Source organism: Gymnoscopelus microlampas (assembly GCF_963454915.1).
Source record: "Gymnoscopelus microlampas genome assembly, chromosome: 1".
Taxonomy (NCBI): Eukaryota; Metazoa; Chordata; class Actinopteri; order Myctophiformes; family Myctophidae; genus Gymnoscopelus; species Gymnoscopelus microlampas.
The window spans coordinates 9,759,979-9,785,303 of NC_139962.1; the positions used below are offsets into that span (position 1 = coordinate 9,759,979).

Sequence of the window (25,325 nt, forward strand, 5' to 3'; positions counted from 1 at the left end):
GGGTCCTCAGAGTTACTACAGGGGGTCCGCCAAATCTTTGTGTGATATGTTTGTTTGTTTTTTCCGTATCCATTTGAAACCTAGCATCCCTTTTCTGAGGAGAACTTTAGCCAAAAATAGCTGAGCTTGTAGATCGGCTATTTTTGGCAAAGAGGTATAGGTGTAGAGGGAAAAAAGAGCAGACCACGTAAACAAAAAAAGTTGAATGAAACACAATTTCATACAATATGGGGGTCCCTGCTTCATCTCTCTCTCAGCTAGGGGGTCCCTGCTTCATCTCTCTCTCAGCTAGGGGGTCCTTGGGCTGAAAACGTTGAAGACCCCTGGTCTAATATAATGTCTAAATTGTGATATGAATGGGGTAAAAAAATAATATTTGGCTACTTTAAATAAAATAACGTAAAAAAAATAGTATTTAACAATTGTACGGTATTACAACATGCATTGTTTCATTGTGTAATACGTTTATTATGCACAGTGGTGTAAAGTAACTACGTACATTAACTCAAGTACTGTACTGAAGTATAATTTGAGGGTTTTTTTCTTTACTGGAGTATTTCCAATTTTCTGTAATTTTACCTATACTCCACTACATCTCAGAGGCAAATATTGCACTTTTACTCCACTACAATATTATTTGAAAACTTTAGTTAGTAGTTACTTTGTAGATTCTGATTATTATTACAAAACATACAGTAACCACCGCGGCCATTTGAACATAGCAGATCTACAAGCTCACAATGCGTCGCATCGCGACATTGTGAGATTGTAGATCTGCTATTTTGAAAAGATTTTAATACATTTTATACATTTGAAAATTTGTGAAATGGGACATTCTGCATAATGAGTACTTTCTACTTTTGGTACTTTAATTACATTTTTATACCAATACTTTTGTACTTTTACTCAAGTAAATTATGAATTCTAGACTTTTACTTGTAACAGAGTATTTCTACATTGCTGTATTGATACTTTTACTTAAGTAACAAATGTGAGTATTTTTTTCCACCACTGATTATGCATGAATCAAGTCACACAGTATGTTGGACGGTCAAAGGAAATGGCTTTTTAGAGAGTCTGACGTGTAGGCTGTTCAATTTAAATACACTTTCTAAGAGCTGCTCTCCTGAAGTGAAAGATTTGCCATGTAAACATAAATCATGTTCTACAAGTTACTGCTTCATATTTAATTCATTCTCACCCAATCTCAACTTTAAGATGAGGCTTTCATCCATTGTAATGTAACCTACTGTAGTTATACTCTGTAGATACTCCTTCTTCCTTGGTCAGTTAACCCTTTAAGACCGGGAACGCATCTCTGTCATTTTTAGATTTCTTTGGCTATTCAAAAATAGCAGATCTACAAGCTATGAGCTCGTATATCTGCTATTTTTGGGGGAAACTTTAAAAAAAGATATACATTTTTTTAAGCGAACATTTGAACTCAAATCTTTGCTTCTGGGGATTCTACAAATGTCTTCTAAATCCTAACAAATCCTAAACAAATGTATGTTGCTATAATATCAGTGGTTCTCATTCGTTTTCATGTCAAGGACCCCCAAAATCATATGTATTTGGCCGTGAACCCGCATCTCAACATATTTTGTTCCAGGGACCCCCCCAGAAGCAAATATGAGTTTAAAATGTTTGCTTTAAAAAATAATATATATATTCAAGATTTTTTCAAGATTTTTCAAAAATAGCAGATCTACAAGCTCATAGCGCGGCACTCGCTATGAGCTTGTATATCTGCTACCCAAAGTATAAAATGATGGTTAAAGTGGTTACGAAGATGCTTTCCCGGATTTGAATGGGTTAATGGCTACTCTGCCACTTTCATCCCCAAAACCTATGAATCTCCAGAATCCATTGATGCGTAGTTAGAGGAATTTTACAACTGTTACACTGATTTGTTTTACTTTAGACTGTAAAAGAAGATATGCTTTTTAAGAAGAACCAAAAGTCAGAAGTCAGTGGATCACAAGTTCTTACAACTTGTGTTCTGAGAAGCTCATTACTTTTCTCTGTCTCTTGCTCCTCCTTGGGATTTTTGGGAGATATCTTTTAGTTGTGTCGTGATTTTTTTTATTTTATTATGTGATGTATTAAACTCTGCTTTCTGGCTACTTGGCCGGGCATTGTTAAAGAGATAAAACATCTCTTATTGTAAAAGAGATAAACATATCTCCCTGGGACTTTTTCAGCCATTTGAAAATAGCCGATCTACAAGCTCACAATGCGTCGCAATGCGACGCATTGTGAGCTTGTATATCTGCTATTTTCAAAATATTTGTATACATTTGAAAACTTGAAATGGGATATTCTGCATAATGAGTACTTTTTACTTTTGGTACTTTTGGTAGGACGACTTCACCACTTTTCAACATATCTTCATATAATAGGTCCTCACTAATGCTCATGATAAAATGATACAATTTTTTTCTAATCAGTCTGTGTCTCAGAGGAGGGCTGTAGACAGTTCAGAAACGCGTCTACCAGTGACATCATCGATGGGGAATCCAAGCTAATAGAAACTGCAGGCTTTGTATTCCTGGAAAGTTGCAATGCAATAATAGATCCCATTGTTCTCGCCTTAATAAAAATCTGAATAAAAAATCTTTTTGGAGAAAAAAAATCCTGCCTAACGATGATGTCAGTGGTAGACGGGTTTCTGGACTGTCCACAGCCCTCCTATGAGACACAGACCAAGTAGAAAAAAATGGTATAATTTTATCATGAGGATTAGTGAGGACCTATTATATGAAGATATGTTGCAACGTGGTGAAGTCGTCCTTTAAGTACATTTTGATGCCAATACTTTTGTACGTTTACTCGAGTAAATTTTCAATTCCGGACTTTTACTTGTTCTACAAGAAAAGAGGTTTCATCTCTTATTGTAAAAGAGATAAACATGTCCCTGGGACTCACCTGAAAAAAACAGGGAAAGCTTGAACATGCAATCCTCTAGGCACTTTCTTTTTGCCGTTTAGCCTGTCAACCCCCTACAGCAATACTACTGTAGCCTACTGTACATCACATACCACAGGGCAGGTGCTTTAATCCATACACACCGGGAACGCATCTGTGTAACCACTTTATGCACAAAAATACCAGATCTACAAGATCACATTTGTGCAAATATTTGAACATACATTTTTAAAGGGAACATTTGTAACTCAAATATTTTCTTCTGGGGGGTCCCTGGAAAAAGATATTTTGAGATGGGGGTCCGCGTCCAAATACATATAATGTTGGGGTTCCTTGACATGAAAAAGTTAAAGAACCACTGGTATAGCAACATACGTTCTTCGGCAAATTGTTTTATTTAGAAGACATTTGTGGAATCCCCAAACATTTGTAACTCAAATCTTTGCTGTAAAAAAAATATATATATATATTCAAAGATTTGCACACATTTTCAAGATGTTTTAAAAATAGCATATCTACAAGCTCGTAGTGCGGCACTCGGTGCCGCGCTATGAGCTTGTATATCTGCTATTTTTGAATAGCCAAATAAATCAAAAAATGACACCGATTATTTCCCGGTCTAAATGGTTTAAAGCCTTCTCTGGAGGAGCTCAATTAATCCCATTCGGCGAGGTTGCGTCTCTAAGGGCTGCTAAATAATTGCACTAGTAGTGGATGCATATATTTCACCTTTATTACACTCTCATACCGGCTTACTCTCTTACAGCAACATGATGAAAACTTTTACACTACAGTGCTTCTTTTTAAAGGAATATGTAACAATGCAAATGTTGTTGTTTGCCTAATTAACTGACTTTTGGGAGCTCTTACACTGAACAACGATATACAGGCACTTGTATAGTAAACACCCTGACCATGCTAACTGGATCACCCCAAGGACATTTTGTGTGAATTGCTTCAAACAACAGGCTCTCAAGGCCTGGCTATTACAAAACACTAGAATAGAAAAGACGGAATTGCATTGTATAAGCGAGGTTATCGTCGTTAACTTACTGTAGACCCTAACTCTAAACGAAATAACACAAACTAGAATTGAAAAAATACTGAAATAAATGTTTTTGAATATTTTTGATTTACAACTACAATCTTGTATTGAGGTCCTTGGCGCAAAACCTTTTCAGATGGGGGTAAGCGGACCAAATCATTTACATATTAAATTTGGGGGTCCATGTCATGAAAAAAGGTGAATGATTACAAGGTTGTTGTTTTTTTCCACTTCAGTGCCGTCCCCAGAACCCCCCCCACCCCATCTCTATTACCCCCAAAAAAGAAATTTCAACTCAATCGAAAATCGGCGATCGAAAACAGGCAAAAGTGTCAGTTTTCAAGATGTTTTGGCCGTTATCTCTGGAACGGAAGGTCCAATCTGCTCAGTTCAAAGCTTGTTGGATGTGTGACTTTGAGGACCTTTTCCGGTTATTTGGGTTTTCTAGGGGAGGCGAGATCTTAGTTGGGCAGGCGACCACCTGTCCTGCCTCTACAGTGGGTACGCCTCTGCTCCATGGATAAGCAGCACTATGGAAGGCAGAATGCTTGTTGTGTAGGTGGAAAACATAGCCAGCATATCAGAACCTCATATTATTTTTCAGGATTCATAATTCATAAACAGCAAAAGTAGCAGATCTACAAGCTCAAAACGCGTCTCGCAGATCTACTACTTTTGATGGTTTCTTTTGTTTTTTTGTCTGGCTTTTTATGCCTTTATTAGGTAGTGTACAGTAGTCTGACAGGAAATGTGGAGAGAGAGATGGGGGGTGCCGCGCTATGAGCTTGTAGATCTGCTATTTATTTGAAAAATCGTGAAAAAGTGTGCAAATCTTTAAATATATATGGGGGGGGGGGGGGGGGGTCCCTGGAACTAAATATTTTTGAGATGGGGGTCTGCGGCTAAATACATCATTTTGGTGGTCCTTGACATGAAGAGGTTTGAGCACCACTGATATAGAAACATGTGTGTTTTCAGAAAACTGTTAGGATTTAGAAGACATGTGTAGATGCATTCCCAGACTGAATGGGTTATAGATGTTTTTAAAAAAAAGTATAATACATAAAGGCATATACAAGGTTTCCAGCCGACAGCAACAATACTCACACTACAGTTATCTATTCATGTGACATTTATCCTGCAGCAAAAACTAAAATGCCAATGTAAATCAATACACTGCTGTTAATGGACACACACACACACACACACACACACACACACACACACACACACACACACACACACACACACACACACACACACACACACACACACACACACACACACACAACTATACATGTGAGGACATTAACTTAGATCTTATGAATGCCATTTTGTTTTTATTGGCTTTTTAACTGTAAGCCTATTAGAGCCGATGCATAGCAGATCTACAAACTCACAACGTACCCGAGCTTGTAGATCGGCTATCTTTTCAGTATAAGCGACACTGGCGCGCAACTATGAGTATAAAATAAGGCATAATTCCAACCCAGAACCCTACACCTAACCTCTGAAGTATATCTTTATGCCAATACTTTTATACTTTTAAAGCCTCTGTCTGCAGCCCACCTCCACTGGCCACACCTTCACGTTCCAGCCCCACCCCTCTGCTTCAGCAGCTATGAAGAGATTCGTTCTTATTTAAAATAACAGGTTTTACGAGCATGAGAGGTGCTTGAAGTTCTTTCCTCTTCTGCCCCGGATTTGAACCCGGTGAACCCAAGAGCTGACATCTTTACCATTCAGCTAGTAGAGCCTGCCTGCTTGCTCAGATACATTTAATCTTTACTTGAGGTCGGGGAACACAGCTGAAGATGTGCTGTGCTGGTGGCACCTGCACGTGATCACTGCCAAATCCCACCCCACCCAAGAGGACATCTCCAACCCCATTCAATTGTTGCGCTGAAATCTTTATACTAGGGATCTTTACCAACCAGTCCTCCTAAGCAATCTGTGTGATTGACAGGAGAGATGATCAGAGGAGCAGAGTGTTTACCATCGTAATTAAGAGAAGAACTGAAGTATGGAAAGAGTTTCTCAGTGAAGGTGCAGCCAGTGAAAGAGTAGATATGAACTCTGGCCTCCGCATCAAAAAAGGAGACCAGACCCTCCTCATGATCCACAAACACTCCCACTGTCTGGACCTCCTGTCTTACACGGGGGAAGACTGTAGGGCCAGCATGAGCCATGTGGGTTCCATCTTTCAACTCCATAACCCAGTAACCTTTAGAGGGTGTGAGCCATTCTCTGATTGGTACCTTCCTGTTGATGGACTCTCTGACCACTCCTAAACGCCACGCAGTGTTCCCTTTAACCTGAACCTCGTAGTAAGACCTTCCTGAGAAGCATTGTTTTCCTAAGACACAGGGACATTGGGAGAATCTCTTTGCGCTGTATTGGAGATCCTTCCATACGCCTACATTTTGCACTTGTTTTCCACAATCAGACAGGGTGAGTTCGCAGTGTGCTGAATCAGGGTCCAGAGTTACATCCACTGGATATTGCTGGATCCTCCGCAGCTCAGCTTCCCACGCCTTCTCAAACTGTGGAATAAATGTCTTCTCCATCTCTTGCATGAGTGTCTTCCGCAGCTGAGCCACAGCCGTCCACATAGTCAACCCATATGAAGACTGATGGACAATGGCCTTTGTCCAGTCCTGGGTGGGTGGAGGGGTGTTGATGGATGTGAAGTTCTGGAGGAGGTGGAGGTGGTCTTCAGTGTGTGAGAGCTGCTTTAGCTCAGAGCTTTTCCTCTGTAACTCAGCGATGTCCTTTTCCAGCTCTTTAATGAGGCCTTCAGCCCGTTTTTCTTTAGTGTTACGATTTTCAATACAGCTAATCAGAGTAGTGGAGAACTGCAAGAATGTGTCTGCCATCTCTTTGTCCGTGTCTTTCTTGATCAGCTCTACTGAGCATTTGACCTCCTGAATCCTCACCTGCCTCTCCTGGATCATCTGCTGAACTTCAGCCTCCGTCTTTCTCAGCTCAGCCTTCTTTCCTTCACATTCTTCTTCCAGAGATACGATTTGATGTAACCTGTGGTCTGACTCGGTGCAGAACTGACACACAAACACGTGGTCGGTCCTACAGAACAGCTCCACAGGTCTCCCATGTTTCTTACACATACAGTCCTCCAGGTTCTTTACAGGGTTGATCAGTTTGTGTTTTTTTAACGCTGTGACTCTGTAATGAGGCTCCAGGTGAGTCTCACAGAAGGAGATCTGACACGCCAGACAGGACTTCAGGGCTTTGAGCTTCATGGTCTCACTACAGATGTCACAGGAGACTTCATCTGGTTCAGCAGCAGGTGGTCGCTGCTGTGACTTCCTGAACTGATCAGCCATGTCAGAAAGCACGGTATTGACCCGGACCTCTGGTCTGTCATAGAATACGCTTCTGCATAACGGACACCACAGATTATTATTGCCCCAGTAACGAGTGATGCAGGCTTTGCAGAAGTTGTGTCCACACGGAGTGGTGATTGGATCGGTGAACACGTCCAGACAGATAGAACATAGCAACTGCTCTTCAGAATAGAGAGAACCCGCAGACGCCATTTCTACACTCAGAACAAAGTTACAGTCGAGTCAGTTGTATTTGTATAGACCCCTTATCAGACCACGTCACACTGACTAGCAGCACTCTTCATGGCATATCACATTGTCAGTACTAGACTAGTGAAGTAAGTGTTATAAGAGTGCTTGGATGCCAGTCCATGGCGTCAGTCATCTATGACATTATTACTATGACGTCAGTCATCTCCGTATGTGGGCAAACACAGAGGGCAGACAGGCAGACACATACAGAGATTCCTGGAATGTATATATTGATAAACAAGACCAGGAAACTTGGTTCTGCCAGACCCAGAATAAGTACTTTATAAGATCAGAGCACTACGCATGACGTGTCAACGTCATGCGTAGGACAAAAGGGGGACAGACTTTTATAAGCCGGACTTCACATGACGTGTCAGCCTGTGTATGCCCATGTATGGACGGAAGGGGGACAGACTTTTATGGCTGGGGCCTAAGGACAAAGGGGGCATGCCCATGTATGGAGAAAACAGGTACAAAGCCTCATGTAAGCCAGACCCCTGGGTCTGGCAAACAAAAACTAGAACCAGGAGACCTGGTACAGCCAGACCCCTAGTGGTTGAAATCTGAATGGCCGGACTTCGCATGACGTGTGTGCAGAGGGAAAGAGGGACAGAAAAGAGGGAAAGAGGGACAGACAAAGCCTCATGTAGGCCGACCCCCTGGGTCTGGCAAAAAACATACATATAGCAATTTAATCATTGTTAATATTATCAATGCCTTTGCCAGGCCGACAGGGCGGGAGGTGAAGAACGTTTTTGCCCTTGTGCGCATGCATGCATGCGTGCGTATGCGTGTGTGTGTGTGCGCGTGTGTGTGTGCAGCTAATCTCACATGCCACTGACTGAACCGATCGCACGAACAGTTTTTTTAGCGGATCTTGTTGTTTTTTTTTTGTTACTTTATTTCGGTTAGGGTTAGGGTTAGGTTAGGGTTATGTTATTTAATTCTTATTTTTGCCTGATTTTACCGGATCTGTGAGAGTGAGGGTGTCGCGTCGTACGCACATTTCCACCTAATAGACTATGTGCCATTTAGCATTTTGTTCAAAACACACTGTGCTACTACTCATCAGCATGTGATAAACATGTATCATTCAGAGATTTTCATATTCCATTCTGATTGGTAATGATTAGCTTCTGCTAGTTTGTTTGGAATTGGAACCAAGTTACAATAAGGGAAACAACATGAACACATCATCTTATCTACCCCAAATGTGGGTCCCACATTGAAAGAGCCAGCATTTATTTCACTTAATTCACCACAAATTCTATAAATGTAACCGTTTGTTGCGGAAACATGCGTCTTTCACCACATTAGGTACAACTGATCATGAGTCATATTATGTGAGACAAATGAGTCAAGTTGCTACACTGCATGTTGTAGAAACGCTATTTCACAGCAGCCCTGGATAGGCCACCCAGCCTGGTGAAGACCTGCGCTCCGAGGAGCACTCTTTTCTAGTAGATCCTGTATTCCCAGACCTGCAGGCTAAAGCTTTTTTTCCCCATTTCAGTAAGTTGGGTATTTTCTGTACTTTCCCATTTCCCTTTGTGTGCACAAGCTAAAATAAAGTTCAGCAGCTCTGGAATAGCACAGCACAGTTGGCGGTTGGCTTGTTTGCTGCATACATTAATTTAGCCTGTGAATATTTTATGTCCAAACTAAAAGTGTATACTATAGGTAGAGTCCTGAGAATGAATGTGGAAACAGGTCTAGTGAATCAATAAAACATTTTACTATCTCTGCTGGGAGATTCACCCCATGTCTGTCTATCTATCGGTGTCTGTCTGTCTGTCTGTCTATCCGTGCCTGTCTATCCGTGCGTCCGTCCGTCCGTCCATCCGTCTGTACTACAGTGTCAGCATCACATTTCTTGTCCAAGGCCCTTAACAAATGAGCCTGTACCTGCCGATACCTGTCCTGTCCTGCCCGGTTCTCCTCAATGGCTGGAGCAATTGATCTGAATTTGCAAACGGACATTGCTCATTAGCATGTGCACCAAATAAGACACCCGTTTTTAACTTTCCCAAAATGCAAGCTGTTTATTCATGCTTTTATGTCAACACCGGAGAATCGGGGTTTGGTTCTAATCCAGGGGCGACGGGTCTAGCCGTGTGTGTGTGTGTGTGTGTGTGTGTGTGTGTGTGTGTGTGTGTGTGTGTGTGTGTGTGTGTGTGTGTGTGTGTGTGTGTTTGCTCACAACGAGACGCGTTGCCACGTGAGAGTGCTCACGTGGCTTCTTTTGGGCTTGTTTTCATAGTTGTTGCTTATTTATCTCGCACAATCTGGCAACACTGGTAAGGGAGTGCTTGTTTTTAGACAAGCCCCGCCAGAGGGGCCAGAAGCCACGTCCTATTCCCTGATCATCCTAGGAACACAATTATTGCATACTGTAACCTGCCTGTATCTCATCCAACAGGCCATTACTTTTCAGTTGTAATGTCAAATGGCATTACAGAGCTTAGCTATTCTTCCTCTCATGAAGGAACTGCAAAGCGGAGTGTAGGGCAGCAGAATACAACAACATTTCAAATAGCAGGAATTCACAATTGTACTTTGTGGATTACAGAGAACTTGAATGACAGCGATGATGATGATGACAGAAAAATGGAGAGAAGCAGACCTCGAATGTGTATGAGAGAGAGGGAGGAAGACAGATGGGGATGTATCCGATGTACTGGTAATCACATGCTGTACTATACTTCCATGGCTGTACGGAGAAATGTCACTGCATACAAAGCTATTATTAGTATTAAGGCATGGGGGAGATGTGCGCTCTACTGAGTCTGTGTGTGTGTGTGTGTGTGTGTGTGTGTGTGTGTGTGTGTGTGTGTGTGTGTGTGTGTGTGTGTGTGTGTGGCGTGCATGCGTGCGAGAGAGAGAGTTATTTGTGTATGCGGGGGGTGGTGTACCTACTATGTTGAGGTAGATGTAGGCCTATTCTGGAACACCGAAATCCATATTTTCTGTGCTTCAAACACATAATTCCCTTCCATCTGTTTTTCTAAAGCCCAGTCTTGTTAATGCCCCCTCTTTAATATCCCCCTCATGACAAAATGATGAATTAATGTTCTAAGCCGGAATGTAATAGTCCATTCATAGAGTTAGTCATTAGTAAATCATTATGATTTGCCAGTGTCTTCTGGTGTGAAGTTAATTTTCCTTTTTCAAACTGTAATGATGTACTGGAATGGAATGGAATGGAATGGCTCAAATGTCTTAGAGAACAAAATCTCAAAGCCTTTTCTAGACAGAGAAAAAAACTGATTAAAGACCCTCTTTTTAACCCATTCAATCCGGGGACACATCTCTGTCACTTGAGATGTCTTTGGCTATTCAGAAATAGCAGATCTACAAGTGCCGCGCTATGAGCTTGTAGATCTGCTATTTTTGAAAAATCCTGAAAATTTGTGCAAATCTTTGAATATGTATTTTTTTAAAGCGAACATTTGTAATTCAAATCTAACGTATGTTGCTATAATCAGTGGTTCTCAAACTCATGTCAAGGACCCCCAAAATGATATGTATTGGGCCACGGACCCCCATCTCAAAATATGGTGTTCCAGGGACCCCTCAGAAGCAAAGATTTGAGTTTAGAATGTTCGCTTTAAAACTATACATCATCAAAGATTTGCACAAATGTTCAAGATGTTTTCAAAAATAGCAGATCTACAAGCTCATAGCGCGGCACTCGGTGCCGCGCTATGAGCTTGTAGATCACCCCCTACCCTATATACTATACTGTATATCGGGTTCAACTAGTGATCCATACTTGGTCCCCTCCTTTCTTCCCTACACCAAATCTCTTTGTTGAAAATAGCCGATCTACAAGCTGTTAGATCAGCTATATTTTTGCCACATTTCCATAATTAAAATGTTAAAAATAAATCGACACCCTTGCTTTCGAGGCCCAATCTTGCATACGGGGTTTAACAAAAACTTCCTCACGACTTCAACACCTTTCTTACATAATACCTCATGATGATAGCTCGCTCCCCAGACAGTTCCAAGTGTCTCGTAATAATTTCTGCCGACGCCAGCAAAGCGGAATGGCTGGGCGATAGCAAAGGTGTGCTGCCAGTGCCAGTGACTGCATGCGGGGGGTGGGGGGGGGGGGGGCGTTGGCGGGGACCGCAGGATGAAGTGCTATACAGCGGGGAGCTGAAGACTGGGGGGATGATGTGTCACTTGTGCTTCATTCAGGACGTATTGGACAGATGGAGAAATCAGTATTCTCCCGGCACGTTTTTTTTTTTTGAGACGTGGCCTGAATGTCTCTTGGAGAGAGAGAGAGTGGTTTGAGAGACTGACTTCCTATCCAGGGGCGAATAATGGGGAAAGGCAGCATATTTCAAGCCACTTCATAGCCGCCGTGACAAGCACTGTGACAACAGTCTCAGTATTGCTTGGATATGCCATCAGGCCTGGGGAAGATGAAATGGACTGACTCAGGACCCTGTGTGTGTGTGTGTGTGTGTGTGTGTGTGTGTGTGTGTGTGTGTGTGTGTGTGTGTGTGTGTGTGTGTGTGTGTGTGTGTGTGTGTGTGTGTGTGTGTGTGTGTGTGTGTGTGTGTGTGTGTGTATATTATGGACACGAGGACACAGCTTTCCATGAGGCTTCAGTCCAGCTCAGTTAGACACAAAACAAACAGCATTAAAAACAAGAGCGACCTTTGGAAGTTTTCAAATGGTTGTTATAAGAGGACCGTGACCTTTTCCACACTGAACTTAATTTGTACTCCTCGGTGCAAACGGTGTCGTTTGCCAAAAAGGAACAGCTATACAAGCTAACAACGTGTCACCATGTGATGCATTGTTAGATATAGACCTGTTCGTTTTGGCCAGCGTCACTGTCGTACTACGGAGAATAAATTAAGTCCTCCTTTATGGGTGGAATATTATCTCTTCAACTCTGGACTGCAGACTTTCTTTACTGGCACAGAGTCCATAATAAGCAGCCTTGGGAATGAGGCCATGTGACCCAGATAGGTCAAGAGCCTATCTGCTGTTTTCTTAGCGTGAGGTAGCATGATGTAAAAGTACACCCCCCAACACCACAGCGTTCTGCCATTTTTTCTCTCGCAGGATCACACGCACGCACATGCACGGATGTGCACACGCATGCACGCTTGAACGCGTTCCCTCAATTCATAAGTACCCAAATGCCTACTTTGCATAACAGGTTTCCAGGTGTGTCCTCACTCTTCACACGGTATATACGCAACACCGCATTTTGGCTACAGTCCCGCAGCCCAGAGCTGCCAGTATCCTTTCAAGAACAGGAATGCAAGAATGCCTCAGCCAAGGTCGCAGGAGAGAAAGATACTTGTTCAAAGCAAAACAAAAAAGTAATTCCTACTGCAGCGCGGTTACATGGCGGCTTTCCGACATGTCGCCTTTCCGACGTTAACGAACCCTATACCTAACCCTCACCCTAACCCTAACCGCACGCGGAAGCCACTAGTCGGAGTGGCGAGATGTCGGCATGGAAGACGGTTACCCTGCAGCGCCTCCTAGACCTTCCCCAGCAGTGACAGTGGAGTCCCAGCTCAGCAACATGCTTCCTAATATTTAGACACCCCGTAAACAGTAAACCTAAGTAAAATGAATCACTCAGTAAAGGCCTTTGCAGACATGGTGCGATTTTCCGCACGGAAAAAACGGACAATATCATTTTTTAAATGAACACATGGTTCTCATTGACCTCATGCACACCCCGTGCGGTGATGCGTTTTTTTTTTTCAATCGAACCCAGTTCGATTTGTGCGTCTTTTCGCATGCGGTAAAAACTGATTGACTAATCGCACCCTGTGTGCAAAGGCCTTTAGTTAGAATAAAATGCATTATTTCCTAATGCTGGTTGGAGCTGTTCTGTGCAAACGTGCACCTGTAGCCCCCCGCGTGACGTCATTAAAATAGCTTTCTGCCAGTAAACAAAAACAATTGCACCCCTGGTCTTTGGAATAACTCTGGGATTGAACTTTCTGTGAGCAAAGTCTTGGAAACTCACTACCTGCATCACTTGAAATTTTCTGTAAGGTTCTCCACTTTTATGAGACAAAAGAGTGCAAATAGCGAGCAGTTAATTGGTACTTTGGCTACCCACCGGATCGTCACAGGTGGTGCTTTGAGAGCCGAGGAAGGAGCGCAAATTGGAAGTTTGGTTCAAGGGCAGGCTTTAATTAGCTGTTACGTTTAACAACTTGCCTATTATTCCAGTGTATCAGTCATCTGGCCACACTTTTAACAGCAAATTAAGAGTGCCAATAATTAGGGTTCCTACAAAAATGTGGCGAGGTGAATCACTCACTGAAAGAAGAGGCGTTATAAGAAGAACGGTTGGTTCATTAGTGTTTGAGTACTTAGCACAGGAAGGAAACAGCTAGCACTGCATACTGTAGAGCACTTGGTTCTCAATCCTTTTTCATGTCAAGGACCCCCAAAATGATATGTATTTGGCCGCGGACCCCGATCTCAAAATATGTTGTTCCAGGGACCAAAAGCAAAGATTTGAGTTACAAATGTTGGCTTTGAAATTATATATATATATATATATATATTCAAAAGGTTTGCACACATTTTCACGATTTTTCGTAGATAAATAAAATAGCAGATTTTAAAATAGCAGATCTACAAGCTCATAGCGCGGCACTCGGTGCTGCGCTATGAGCTTGTATCTGCTATTTTTTAATGGGCAAAGTATAAAAGGTTAACGTGGTTAAAATTATCGTGATGCTATATTAACACATTTTGCTGGGGACCCCCTGGAACCCCTCCAAGGACCCCTAAGAACCAGGGACATTATACAAATATTCTGTTACAAGTAAAAGGCCCATATTCAAAAGTTTACTTGAGTGAATTCATTGAAAAGTAGCCTACTGTCATAAAAATAGACTTGGGGTGCGGCCGGTCACACCGAACTTGAATTGTGCCTATGCGGCGGATTCTGCCAATGCTTTTCGATGGTTTGCTGCCATTCACGGGGGAAAAAAACAATCCGTTCCCATTGAAATGCATTGGCAGAATCCGCCGCATAGGCAGAATTAAAGTTTGGTGTGACCGCACCCTTACAAAGTAAGTAAAAGTACTCAAATGTTTTCTCCAAATCATTTTTCCGGAAACTATCTACAGGCTCACAGCTATTTTCGAAAAAGCTCAAGTATAAAATGCTTGCATTGCCTTGTACTAATACAAATCTCAAAGTACAAAGTAACACATTTGCCTCTGGGATGTATGTGGGTGGATGTACAGTATAAATGGCCTATAATTGGAAATACTCAAGAAGAAGTAGAAATATACCTCAAAATGTTACTTGAGTAAAAGGCAATTAGAAGCATTATTAGAATAACTAGGTTCATGTGAGTTGCAGAGGAAGGTAAAGCAGTGCATATAGTGTCGTTTTGCAGGAGGAATGAGGTTTGTTTTGGTGCACTAGGTGAAAGCTGACTGCGTAAGTACTGCTAATCTGTAGGTACTCTGCTAAAAAAAGGCCCTCGGCATTCAGGCTTTTAACTCATTAAGACTGGGGAACGCATCTGTGTCATTTTAAGATTCCTTTGGCTATTCAAAAATAGCAGATCTACAAGCTCATAGCGCGGCACCGAGTGAGCTTGTATATCTGCTATTTTTTTTAAAACCATGAAGATGTGTGCAAATCTTTGAAGATATATTTTTTCAAAGCGAACATCTGTAACTCAAATCTTTGCTTCTGGGGGATTCTACAAAATGTCTTCTAAATCCTATGTCTTCTAAATCCTATGTTGCTATAATATCAGTGGTTCTCAAACTGTCAAAATGTCAAGGACCCCCAAAATTATGTGTATTTGACCCCCATTTCAAAATATGTTGCTCCAGGGACCCCCCAGAAGCAAAGATTAGAGTTAAAAATGTTTGCTTTAAAAATATACATATAAATATATATATAAGAAAATGTGCACACATTTTCACGGTTTTTCAACAAATTAAAATAGCAGATCTACAAGCTCGGAGCGCAGCACTCGGTGCCGCGCTACGAGCTTGTAAATCTGCTATTTTAACTGCACTAGCAAAAACATAATTGCAGCAGTATAATTTAACATACTGTAACAGTGGTATATAACCTATGCCTTAATAAGCTTGATGCTATTGAGGGTCATTTCCTCTAATTGAAATATGTGCTTTGCAAATATACAAATATATATATATATACGAGCTCGTATATTTGCAATTTTTTTGAATAGCCAAAGACATCTGAAAATGACACAGAATGCGTTCCCGGTCTTGATGGGTTAAAAAGCATCCCATTTTCTACACAGCCCGGGCGGTCTTGCTCAAAGGCTTCAGTGGGCTCATTTGGGAGGCTGGTATAAATAGCAAACATGTGAATAACTATAGAGAGACAGACTGCTGCCTGCTGCTGTCTCTAAAATGATAAGCTCCTGTTTTTCTGTTTTGGTTGCAGCCCGGAGATGATGATGTGGTGGAGAGTCATCCACAGATGTTTGTGTTTAAAGGAGCTACACCATGAATTTGAACTTTTCCTTCTTTTTTGTGTGTTTTTGGTCTCCCCTACCTCTCTTCTATCCCCAAAAATACCCCAGTTATAACACTCAGGCTTTCGCAGCATATCAGGGGTTTTATGTAAATTGGTCTCAAAACAGGCCAAACTGATTGGCACCCACCTGAGACGTCACATGCGATACCTACAAAGCACCTACAAAGTTAAAAAAAAAAAGTTTTGTTTTTTTTACTTTTTCCACACAGAACCAGCTAGGAGATAAAATGCATACAAACTGGCTCAATGGTGCCACGTGCCAAATAAGGACAATGTGGTATTGCAGGTGAAAGTGCTTTATAAGCCAGAGAGAAGTTAGTTGGAATGAGTATATCTGAGGCTTGATTTAGGCTCAAACCTTAACCTTAATTGTTCCTTAAACGTTTCGGTCATATATATAGGACCTTCGTCAGTGCTGCAATTAAGGCTCAGGATGTTACTGTAGCTGCCTGCAACTATAGATTATTTTCTTGTTAGTGTTATGATTAACCAATTAAGCCCTATTTTATACTTTATGTCATGCAAAAATATTGAAACGGAGCGATCTACAGTACAAGCACAACATTGTGATACAGCTTGTAAATGCATTCTGTGAATACAGAGATACGTCAAGTTAAAGTATTTGCCGGGAGGCAGTTAGAATGTGAAAACTGAAATCGTCCAAAAAACTGTTACTTTTCAGGATTGAAATTCAAAAGCATCAAAAGTAGCAGATCCACAGGCTCAACACGTGTCGCTTCGCTCTGCGTTTCAAGCTTGTAGATCTGCTACTTTTGATGCCTTTGTGTGACGCTGTAGTGTGATCAAGTAGGACGTTCATTTACGGAAAAAACACACAAAGTTAGAATATGGAGATAAGAGGTTTCTGCCCGACAGCAACGATATAATAATAAGAACAATGTGTCTGATCAGCAGCGTTCAGGAGGTTTAGGAAACTGACCAACACCAATGTGAGAGTTGCTGCAAACTCCTCGTCTGGGAAACTGCTGATTCCCATGGATACTGAGCAGGTGTCCAGTCTAAAAGTGTTTCCCTAATCCAGTGGGAAACACTTTTAGTACTTGAGTAAGTACACTTACTCAAGTACTGTACTTAAGTAACATTAAGGTATTTTTACTTTCAATACTTTTACTCCACTCAGAGGCAAATATTGTATTTTTACTCCACTACAATTATTTGAAAACTTTAGTTACAAGTTACTCTGATTTTGATCATCATTACAAAACATACATTACCCACTTCAGCCCTATACATTTCGGCCATTTGAAAATAGCCACGGTAGAAAGAAACAAAACAGCCAGAAACGTTGTCTACTTCTCTCTACTTTCAGAATAATGTAGCTTTCAGTAGTTCAGCTGTTTTTTCCCCCCAGGTAGCTACAACACTACATTTCAGTAGCAAATCAACATAAAAGAGCACATGACATCACATGACATCCATTTGTAGCTATTTATGAGTTTTGAGGGCTTTCAAATCAATAACTTAGTTTTGAGTGGATTTTGTCATTCTTCCATATTCTACATCTCCATCCACTCATGTTTTACACAGTATGATTCATTCATCCTCCTCAATAGTGCCCTGGGCTGAATAATGGTCTAACCCTCCACTATTAATGAAATGCATCATAAGAGCTTGTGCTCTTATCAGCCGGATGCTCAAAAACAAAAGGAAACACTTCACCTTGCCTGAAGCCTGCCTCCAATTCTCTTCTCACAAAGATACTTCCATGCACAGAACACTGAAATGTCTACTTCCTATTTGCTCAATATCCAAATCAAAGCCTGTGCACTATAAAGGACTGTCACAGACATGATCCTATCAAACATCAAAGGGCATGAATGCAGTATGAAGCAGGCCCCTAATAAGTTACCATAATATGTCCATTGTTGTGTCCTATATAGCACACAACCAACAGTCAAACGGCCCCCGACTTCAAGTCATTTTACAATTGTGGCCCCCTGCCTAATCTAGTTGAATACCCCTGGTCTATATCAGGGGTTCTCAAGCATCTTTGGCTCAGGGCATCCCTGTAAATAATGTTTTCATCCATGGCACCCCTGAATTACATTCAGGGGTTTGTAGCACCTTACATTTATGTCATAATACGGTACGTAAATATCTAAATAGTTCCCCCCAAACGACAGCATGTCACGAGGACAACTTATATCTCAATTATGACAGATTGAAAATAACTTTATACTTGACGGTTAACCACTTGAACCCCAGTATCCCCTTTCTGGGGGCAACATCATAGCAGATCTAAAAAATAGCAGATCTACAAGCTCACAACGTGTCGCAGCGCGACACGTTGTGAGCTTGCAGATCGGCTATTTCTTTGGTGTTTTGGTGTAGATTAAAAAAGAATGCACCAAGTACAGTGCAAGTAATAAGTTAAACTGAAGTGATATTGATAAATTCCAAATATTATCAAAGTATCCTAGTGGCACCCCTGGACTTGCATCACGGCACCCTAGGGTGCCAGGGCACCCACTTTGAGAAACCCTGGTCTATATGATTCAACCATATAAAAAACACCAGCGCCAATAAATGCATGGAGGTACATCATCGGCCTATGTCAGTGTCCTCTGACAAATGTGGCGCTGATGGGTCCAGTGGTTCACAAGATTAGTTCACAAGCAGACAGACAGACTTTCAGCCTGCATGGTGGAGATACAATAATAATGACAAATGGCATTGATCCCACAGTGAAAATGATATAACCAGAGTTCTGAAGCAAACAAACAGAGGGAACACCTCAGAGTGGCTGATGATGAACACACTGCTGTAGAATGGAACAACTATATTATTCTACTTCTAGTTTTTTACTACTAAGTGACAGGAATAAGGAACAACAGAGAGCAAACACGGCTAGCCCAGCGTCACAGTCTATCATGGATGATGATGTAGGAAATCACCTGTTGTTCAGTAAATGTGTTACTTTGTGGTGCACAATCAGGAGATTCTGTTTCATTTCACAGTCCATTGTGACCAGCTGGAACGCTACAAAAGGTTGTTGGGGAGTTGTCTGGGGCTCTTTACAAGCGGAGATCAATGGTAAATCTCTTTTTTGTACATTAGTAATTATTGTGTACATTTTTACATAGGACCACAATGGAAACAAGTCCCCAGGATTTTTTTGTGTTATCCTTTAGCCTTCAATCTGAAATGTCACTTTAAACCACTTAAACCCTATACTATAGGTTGCCTGTATAACAATCAGAACCTTGCATACAAAGAAAACATTTCTCTCACCATACTGCTGTGTCAGAATCGGCTCCAGGAGATTCCTTCAATCTGTTTCAGTTCATAATATCCACCATGAGAATATATTTTTCATTTGGACCCAAGGTCCCCCTATCCAGGTCTTAAAGTTTACCGGCCACACTATTCAATGGTTTAAAGTTCTGATTTGGATTACAGTGTGTGTAGGCTTTGAAGACAGGAAAACAGGAGCTTATCATTTTAGAGACAGGCAGCAGTCTCTTTGTCAAACCACTCCAAACACTCTGTGGTTTCACACCCAAAAGGGAACCCTCACAGCTTCACTTCCTGGTACCTCACTTCCTGGTACCTCACTTCCTGGAACTTTTCTATCAGTGATCACTTCCTGGAACTTATACTACATACAGGTGCTGCTTTTCCCCCACAGCGCCCCCTATGGAATAAAGCCTGACCACAGAGAATGAAGGGATATCTTCATCAAAACAAAACAGCACAATTCTTCCGTACACCACACCAGGTGTTCTCAACCTTTTCAGGGCACGACCCCCCCAAAAGAATCATATTTGAACTGGGGACCCCCGACCCTAATAAGCACTTGGAATTGTAGGAGTCGAGGCATAATTTTTTTGGTTTGACTCCACAGTTCCACAGATAAATATTTTGAAAATAGCAGATCTACAAGCTTGTAGATCTGCTATTTTCACTTGTTTTTTCCTCTTTCTTATATTATTTGACAATTTGGCCAATGTTTGTATATTTAAGTACAGTTTGTTGAGTACTTTTGATGCAGTTATGGTCTTTTTTTTTGGGTGTTCAAAAGGTCTCAAAAGGCCTTATAGTCCAGGGGCCAAGCCAGATTTTGGTACCACCTAAGGTGGCCGTACATTTTTGGTATTTTTGTATTCATACATGTCTCTAGTTTATATTTTGGTATGATACATCTTCCATTCCATTTAAAAAAAAAAGTATCCATGTATTCAAGGCTTCATGGGGTGTGCAATTGATAGAAAATAAATCCTTTTTTGGGTGAACTCCTCCTTTAAGTTTCCCAGGGGGACTCTCTACCCATTCAGCTATGACCACCCTAGACAGAAGGAGGGTCAACTTTTACAAGCTTATTGAAAGCAGTCTTTTTGCAAACACCAAAAATCTGAGAAGTTATCAATTGCACACCCCATGAAGCCTTGAATACATGGATATATTTTGTTTTTTGTCGCAATAATTTGATGCCCGGGTGTATTTCCGGTAGGAGACACAAAGATTCTACTTTGTGTCTCCTACCGGATACATTAGCCGGTAGGTAGTGATAACTGCCATTAAGCTACTCAATTGGAAGATGTAACATACCAAAATATAAACTAGAGGCATGTAGGAATACAAAAATACAAAAACTTTACGGCCACCTCAGGTGGTACCAATTTGTGAAAATATCAGTGTTGGCCCCTGGACTATTAGAGTGTCACTTGATCACCGTCATGTGGGGTGGGGGCCCGACCCACAGGTTGAGAACCACTGCACTACACTTGTACACTTACACAGGTGTTAAACATTCAACCATATTTTTTAAACTAATACATTCAGGTTATGTGTTTTTCAACACCCATACATGGCCAGGAAATAAACCCTTTCACACATTCCTGTGGCAGTGTCACAACAGGATTCCCACGGGCTCTCTATACTAGGCGACGTATATAACAGTGGTTCTCGAGGTCCAGGGACCCTCAGAGTTCCTTTAGTGGGTTCAAAATGGACCCCTACAGGTTCTGTAACTCTGAGAAATTGGTTCCATTTGTGCACTCTCAGAGCTAAGGAGGTTATTGACATTAGGATTTGAAGAACCACCGGTATAAAGAACTGGTTCTCAACGCAACACTTTTGTGAGCTTATAGATCTGCTATTTTTTTGCCAAATGTTAGCCCTAGATTAGAATATAGAGACGCTAGAGTTCTTGTGGTTACAGCATGCACTATGTAAATGCCCTCTTCTACCCCGGACTTGAACCCGCGGGCTCCGACGCAAGCGCTGACATTTTTTACCATTGAGCTAATAGAGCCTGCCTGCTTGCTCAGGGGATAAATTGAATCTTGACCTTCAGGTCAGAATTTGTGTCAAACCAGAAACAGGATTGTGTGTCAAAGGTCTTGATGTCTCAACAGAAGAGCAGGGAGACAAAATACAACCACTCCAATTGTATAAGTTATTTTGTATTAACCCATTGAGACCTGGAACGCATCTGTGTCATTTTTGAGTTGTGCCAACCACTCCTATATCTGACTTTGTCCGTGGCAACATCAATACGGGGGCTCATCAAAGGCACCACTCTCTTCACACAGGGTGTGATTTTTAGATTTCTTTAGGCTATTCAAAAATAGCAGATCTACAAGCTCATAGCGCGGCACCGAGTGCCGCGCTACGAGCTTGTAGATCTGCTATTTTTGTAAAATCGTGAAAATTTGTGCAAATCTTTAAATAAATATATATATATTTTTTAAAGCGTTAGGATTTAGAAAAAAAAATGTTTAATCGGCCCCAGGTCTACCATACAGATTGGATTTGTTTTTATTTGTATTCATTTTAAAAAAATGACTTGAATTACATAGTGCTGCTTTAAGTACGTGCTTGACTAGTGTATCTTTGCAATTTCTCAACGTCGTAATAAATGAAAAGCTTCCTCGTGGGTTAGACCATGAAACACCGGAGCCATTACTGTACATTATTTAAGGTCCTCCACCTTCTCCGACACACACACACACACACACACACACACACACACACACACACACACACACACACACACACACACACACACACACACACACACACACACACACACACACACACAGACACGTGGAAGAAATGCATCTTCATGCAAATAATTCCTCTGCAAACTACGCTGAATCAGCATTTCAGCAATAAAAATGGGTCATATTTTTCTGACAGTTGAGAGCTCTAATGCCTCGTTTCTCGCCGATACCCTGATTTATTCAGACGTTTCTTCAGATCTGCATCCTGTGCAAGCAATAAAACTTTGTTGAAAATGTCATAATTTAGCTGGATTTCTCATTAATCCATTAAGACCGGGAACGCATCTGTGTCATTTTTAGATTTATTTGGCTATTCAAAAATAGCAGATCTACAAGCTCATAGCGCGGCACCGCGCTATGAGCTTATAGATCTGTTTTTTTTTTTTTATCGTGGAAAGTTTGTACAAATCTTATATATTTTTAAAGCAAACATTTGTAAAATATGTTGTTCCAGGGACCCCCAGAAGCAAAGATTTGAGTTACAAATGTTCGCTTTAAAAAATATATATATTCAAAGATTTGCACAAATTTACCATGATTTTTCCAAAAAATAGCAGATCTACAAGCTCATAGCAAGGCACTCAGTGCCGCGCTATGAGCTTGTAGATCTGCTATTTTTGAATAGCCAAAGAAATGACACAGATGCGTTCCCGGTCTTAATGGATTAAAGCCGCGGATAGATTTAATACTCCGCCGTCCCCTAGTGCTTATTAAATCAGGCTAGTTTGAGATAATGGATGCTTAAAATTCTGCAGGCAAAGCTTTGGTAATCTCTCTCTCCTTCTATCACTCTCTCGCCTCTCTCCCACCGGGGCCGCGTTGCCTCAACACCGTATTTATTACGGGGATGATTCAAGTTTGGTCAAACGGAGCTCGTGGGGGGAGAAGGAGACCGTGTGAAAGAGATTTCCAATAGATTACGTGTTTATAATGTATAACGAAGAAGAGCGGCGCCCCGAACCCACCGCCGCCACAGCAGTAAAAAGGACTTGCCGGAGCCAAAAGTGCTGATGATTTGGAAAAAGGTGGGGGAGGGGAGATTAGGGATCGAATTGAAATTCCGTCTCACAGCTGGTTGTCACAGACAGTCAATAGTGTCTTATTGGTGAGACCCAGCGGAGAGAGAGAGAGAGGGAAAGCGAGGTAATGTGTTTGTCGCTGTCGAGCAGAAACCTTGTATGTCTAAAACAGTAACTAGGCTGGCTAGTTGGCTGGCTCAGGGTAGAAGACAGGGTTAAACAACCAAAAATGGGATTGGTCTTCAAAATTGTATGCTAATTTGCCAGAAATGCCTCCTATACCCTGACTAATCTGACTAAATACCTCCAAAAAGTTAGCGACACCCACAGTCACAAAACTAGAGGGAGCGTTAACAACGATCTGGTACCACCCACCCATAAAACAAACATGGGCTAATTGTCCTTCTACAGCACTGCCACCCAGGTTTGGAATAGTCTAACCCCATCCCTCAAAAAATGCAGTTTGCTGGGCTCATTTAAAACAGCCCTGACAATTCACCTTTCAGGAGGCCAAAAGAGGAGGTAGTACCATTTACCCATTAGACAGACGACCCCCCCTTGCTTTGACCCCCCCCCCCCCCCCCCCCCCCCCCCCCCCCCATTGTTTGTACATATAGCGTTATTCTTTTCTGTATTTTTGGTTTGTACTTAGTGTTATTTTTTCTGTATTTTTGGTTTGTACATATAGTGTTATTTTTTCTGTATTTTTGGTTTGACATTTGAACTGTTTGGTGCTACTACACATGACTATGAATTGAACCAAGGACCTCATTGGAAACAAGACCGCAAGGACTTTTTTGAACGGACCTTTTAGTCAAAATGTTATTAACTGTACTTGTGCTGTTTTTACATTATGCCTAAGAAAATGCTCAATCAATTCAATCAATCAAACCGTCAACATGTGACGTGAAGGGGGGGCAAATAAGGCACATGTTGACTTCTCGGGACTTGTTTACCAATGCGGAAGTCGAGTTCTCAGCGTCTTCGATGATCCGTCATGAAACGGTTAAAACTTTGGAGGAGGCGCACCGTCTCAAGGCATCGCCGAGCGAGCCAAACCGAGCGAGTCGCCGTGCCGAGCGTTGGGGAGTCCTCTTCGAGCCGACTCAGCGCCGTCCGAGTTATGTCAACGATAGGCAGAGAACCGTAAATCACGTATTCCCAGAAAGTCATATTGTGACTTCTTTGCCCCTCCTTCATGTCACGTGTTGACGTTTTTTTTTTTTTGTGAGACAGCGTTGAGCAGAAACCTCTTATCTCTATATTTTTACTGTTTGTGCGTCACACAAAAAGCATCAAAAGTAGCAGATCTGCAAGCTCGAGCTTGTAAATCTGCTACTTTTGCTGTTTTTGAATTTGAATCCTGCAAAGAACAGTTTTGGATAAAGGACGATATGGAAAAATAACCTGTGTTCCAATGGATCCAATGTAACCCACAGACACACTTGAACCACTTTCACTTCATAAAAGTTCTCAAAAATAGCTGAAATAATAGATCTACAAGCTGGTATGGCTGCAATGGATCAAGCCCATAAGCCAAATTTCCCCTCGTGTACCATACACCTTACAGATAGCATATCTACACGTTTTTATAGAGATCAGCTATCTCCGTTACTTTTAGGCGACACTTTTGTACGCCGAAGTAGGGCATTAATTAATTTACAGGGGGGGGGGAACATAAAAGGCTGAAATATGGAGATACAAGGTTTCTGCCCGACAGCGACAACGTCTATATCGAAGTCAACTTTCCCTGTGAGATCGGGGGGCGAAGTTGTTAAATCTATAGCTGTCACATTTGATGTGGGTATTGATTCATGAGGCTGGCAGTGCAGGCGGAGGGAGCGTAGCGGGAGCGGGACTGGCAGCTTCAAGAGGATTGCTGTGTTTAGCTATGCAAAGCTTGGCTTTTAATCCATTGAGACCGGGAACGGGGAACGCATCTGTGTCATTTTAAGATTTCTTTGGCTATTCAAAAAATAGCAGATCTACAAGCTCGTAGCGCGGCACAGAGTGCCGCGCTACGAGACAGTACAAGCTCATATGAGCTTGTACTGTAGATCTGCTATTTTTGAAGAGCCAAAGAAATAAAAAAAATGACACAGATGCGTTCCGGGACTCAATGGGTTAATCCCGCTGCAGACCGAGGCGGCGCATCCTGCTTTGTGTGCAGTCTTGCCT

At 41.7% G+C, this 25,325-nt stretch overlaps 1 protein-coding gene and 1 long non-coding RNA gene across 2 annotated transcripts in view; one reads left to right on the forward strand and one right to left on the reverse strand.

Annotated features, from left to right (window-relative positions):
• Positions 1–25,325, forward strand: part of LOC311046668 — a 211,426-nt gene that overhangs the window by 45,340 nt on the left and 140,761 nt on the right. The gene's annotated exons all lie outside the window — the stretch shown is intronic.
• rab4a (RAB4a, member RAS oncogene family) overlaps positions 4,348–25,325 on the reverse strand; it is a 305,717-nt gene continuing 284,739 nt past the window's right edge. Inside the window, exon 9 of the mRNA XM_084059088.1 lies at positions 4,348–4,385. The gene's annotated coding sequence lies outside the window, so the exon portion shown is untranslated. The remainder of the gene's footprint in view (positions 4,386–25,325) is intronic.